This window comes from Neomonachus schauinslandi, chromosome 8 (genome assembly GCF_002201575.2).
Source record: "Neomonachus schauinslandi chromosome 8, ASM220157v2, whole genome shotgun sequence".
NCBI lineage: Eukaryota > Metazoa > Chordata > Mammalia > Carnivora > Phocidae > Neomonachus > Neomonachus schauinslandi.
In genome coordinates this window covers 133,351,545-133,355,554 of record NC_058410.1, presented here as the reverse complement: position 1 = coordinate 133,355,554, position 4,010 = coordinate 133,351,545, and the positions used below count along the sequence as shown (strand labels likewise).

Below are 4,010 nucleotides of genomic sequence, written 5' to 3'. Positions count from 1 at the left end.
AATTCTCACACTACCTTCCTGGAGTTCGGGTCAGATTCCACCGGCTCAGGGCCCAGTCCCTCAACACTGCTCCCACCCCACTTCTTTTTTTTTTTTTTTTTTTTTTTTTTTTTTTTTTTTTAAATTGACTTAGAACTTTTTTTTTTAAGATTTTATTTATTTATTTGCGAGAGAGAGCATGAGAGGGGGGAGGGTCAGAGGGAGAAGCAGACTCCCTGCCGAGCAGGGAGCCCGATGTGGGACTCGATCCCGGGTCTCCAGGATCATGACCTGAGCTGAAGGCAGTCGCCCAACCAACTGAGCCACCCAGGCGCCCCCCACCCCACTTCTGATACCAGTCTCAAGCCCAGATTGTTACCTGGGCTTCTGACCCATCAGCTGTAAGGGTGAGGTTCCCACGACCCCCTCCGTAGGTTCAATTAATTTGCTAGAGTAGCTCACAGAATTCAGGGAAACATTTATTTGCATGATCAATTTATTAAAGGATATGATACTGGATACAGATGAACAGCCCAAGGAAGATATACAAAGTGCTTGCCGAGGGGCACCTGGGTGGCTCAGTCGTTAAGCGTCTGCCTTCGGCTCAGGTCATGATCCCGGATCCCGGGATCGAGTCCCACATCGGGCTCCCTGGTCAGCGGGAGGCCTGCTTCTCCCTCTCCCACTCCCCCTGCTTGTGTTCCCTCTCTTGCTGTGTCTCTCTCTGTCAAATAAATAAATAAAATCTTTAAAAAGCAAAAACAAAAACAAAAAAAACACAAAGTGCTTGCCGAGCGCAGGAGCTTCTGTCCACATGGAGTTGGGGTCCGTCACCTCCCTGTGTGGATATGTTCACCCACTTGAAAGCTCTTTAGGTCCCATATTATTAGGATTTTTTGGAGGCTCCTTCAAGTACATAGGCATTCACTCACTCACTCACTCATTCATTCCCCTCTCTGGAGGGTGGGGTATGGGGCTGAAAATTCTAAGCTTCTAATCGTGGTGTGGTCTTTCTGGTGACCAACCCCCAGTCAAGCCCGCCCAGAGTTACCTAAGTGGAACAGAAGATGCTTCTAAAGCTCTTATCACTGAGGAAATGACAAGGGTTTTGGGAGCTCTGTGCCAGGAACCAGGGGCAGAGCCCAATTTGAATTTTCTGTGATCTCAAGGTGTATACTGTGTGCCAGGGACTTTGAGTCTCAGGAGGCCTTTGAGCTTAGGCCCATAATTCCTCACTGACAGATGAAAACCCGAGTTCAAAGAGAAATGACTCGCCCATGGCCGTGTGCCTTGTGAGTAACAGAGCTAAGGTTTGAGCCCAACACCTTAGACAGCAAGTGGGATTTATTTCCTCCCCGGTGAAGAGGGGGCCTCTGGGGAGCCATTTTTCTTTTGGAGCATTAGGGAGGACTTGGGAGCCCGAGGGTGGGAGAAGAGAATGGGATTCCCAGAGAAGGGCGAGGAAGAGAAAGCATGCAGGCTCGGGACTCGGGTCAGCTTAAGGAAAGCACGGATTGCAGAGCATGGCCAGCCCTGTCTTAGCCAACTGTCTGAGGGCAGAAGGCAACAGCCGACAGCTCATGCCATGGGTGGGACACACCTGTGACTATTACAGGTGAGAGTAAACATATTTACTCACCGACAGAGCACAAGCACCAACTAATCGGAAGGGACGGCAAACTCAGAGCCAGAGGGCTCTCAGTCCCTGAATGGAGGAGGTCATCTGGGTCCTGGGGAAGGGCGGAGACACCGTGAGTGCAGATGGGGACTGGGGACAGTATCTATTTGCCAAATAGTTCAACATTTTCACCACTGTGCCCAGGCCCACCTGTTGTTGAATAAGAGCCCTGGATAGTATTACCTTGATGGCAGCTAAGCCAGAGGTAAAAAAACAAAACAAAAACAAACAAAAAAAACCCCAATACATCAGGGGCTCCTGGGTGGCTCAGTTGGTTAAGTGTGTGCCTTCGGCTCAGATCATGATCTCGGGGTGCTGGGATTGAGTCCCTGCTCAGCGGGAAGTCTGCTTCTCCCTCTCCATCTGCCACTCTCCCTGCTCATTCTCTCTCTTAAATAAATAAATAAAATCTTAAAAAAAAATACAACAATAATACATCAGTGTCTCTTTAATGGAAGCTGGCCTGACATCTTGTTTAATCCATAGAGTCATAAAAAGAAATGTGGGCCAACCTTCAAAATGGAAGATTCAAAAGTCTGTTTTCTTTTAAAAACAGATCCCGAGTTCTGGCATCCAGGACCCCGGGGGTCCGCAGTGTCCACCTGGCAATAGCTGAGTAGAATCTGCCCTCTGTGTCCGGGGCGGGTTCCCCAGGTAATCCCTCTGTCTGCCCAGCCCTGTGGCCAAGTGTGGGTGGCTGTTCAGCCTGCGCTCTTGTCTCATAGAAAGTGATTCCCCGTATCTACATCTCTATCAAAGTAGAAAGCAAAAGAGGGACCAGAACAGGTTATTTCAGGAACTATGGGCGACAACATCTTTCTTTACAGAACAGAAAGCTCTTCCTACTCATTTTTAATATCACAAAATTGCGTCTGTGCCAAAACAGCAGACTCATCCTACTTACTCACCTCGTTCCCTGCCCGGCTTCTCCGGGCGCTGCGTTTATAACCCATCATAGTCTATGCTTCAGATGCTTCTTTTGATGTGTCCTTTGTGGCCCAGCTTGGACAAAGCTGGTGATGTGGATCTGCATTTTAACACCGTGATTCTCATGCAGGTGGCCCACATGTCACACTTTGAGCAGGGGCTGGTCAATTCTTTCAGTAAAGGGCCAGATAGTAAATATTTAAGGCTGTGTGGACCGTGCTCTCTGTCACAACCACTCAGCTCTGCCAGCTCGGGAGCCTCCCGCACGTCAATGAATGAGGCTGGCTGTGTTCCAGTAACACTTTATTTACACAACAGGAGGCATGCCGGCAGGATTTGGCCCCCAGGTTGCAGTTTGCTGACCCCTCTAGGAGATAAAATGAGATAGCTTAAGACCGTGCTGGGCACATGGTGACGTCTTAGCCTGAGGTCCCCCCAAAGCAGAGCCCGAAGCAAAGACTGCCATGCCAAGTGAGTGGCTTCGTCAGCAAAAATCCCAGGAAACAGGGCGCCTGGGTGGCTCAGTCGGTTAAGCGACTGCCTTCGGCTCAGGTCATGATCCTGGAGTCCCGGGATCGAGTCCCACATCGGGCTCCCTGCTCGGCAGGGAGTCTGCTTCTCCCTCTGCCCCTCCCCCCTCTCATGTGCTCTCTCTCTCTCTCATTCTCTCTCTGTCAAATAATAAATAAAATCTTTATAAAAAAAATAAATAAAGTTTCATTGGGCGCCTGGGTGGCTCAGTCAGTTGAGCGACTGCCTTCGGCTCAGGTCATGATCCTGGAGTCCCCGGATCGAGTCCCGCATCGGGCTCCCTGCTCGGCAGGGGGTCTGCTTCTCTCTCTGACCCTCGTCTCTCTCATGCTCTCTCTCTCTCTCAAAATAAATAAATAAAAATCTTTAAAAAAAATAAAAAAAATTAAATTAAATTTAAAAAAAAATCCCAGGAAACAGGACTGACACAGGGGCACCACCTAGGGAGGGAGGGGGATTCGCTACACAGATGGTACTCGGACATCTGGAGGCTTACTTCCCAGACCCTGTGAGAAGCTGATGGAGGGTCTCTTGGAACTACCGGCACCGAGTCCGTGTATCGGACGACTCCCATCCGCTACGGACTGCGGACTCTCCCGCACTTGCAGGTTGTCTGCGTGGGCACCGAGCAAACTCGGCGGATGCCCTCGAGTCAGGGAAGCCCGGGGATGGGTGTAAGAGGCATGAGATACATGCCTAAAGTGAGGCACGATGAGCTGGTGCCGGCAAGAAACCTGCACGGATGGGCCGTGGTGGAAGTGACTAGAGGAAGGGGTGAGGCAGTGTGGACGGGTCGTGGTGGAAGTGACTAGAGGAAGGGGAGAAGCCAGCACGGACTGGTCGTGGCAGAAGTGACTAGAGGAAGGGGTGAGGCCAGTGTGGACGGGTCGTGGTG

At 50.6% G+C, this 4,010-nt stretch overlaps 1 long non-coding RNA gene across 1 annotated transcript; it reads right to left on the bottom strand.

Moving 5' to 3' along the window:
• Window positions 1–681: 681 nt before the first annotated feature.
• On the bottom strand, window positions 682–2,746 carry LOC110586882. The gene is made up of 3 exons (XR_002480737.2): window positions 2,566–2,746; window positions 1,619–1,709; window positions 682–703 (listed from the first exon to the last, which is right to left on the bottom strand). It is a non-coding gene; the product is annotated as an uncharacterized LOC110586882 (long non-coding RNA).
• Window positions 2,747–4,010: the final 1,264 nt, after the last annotated feature.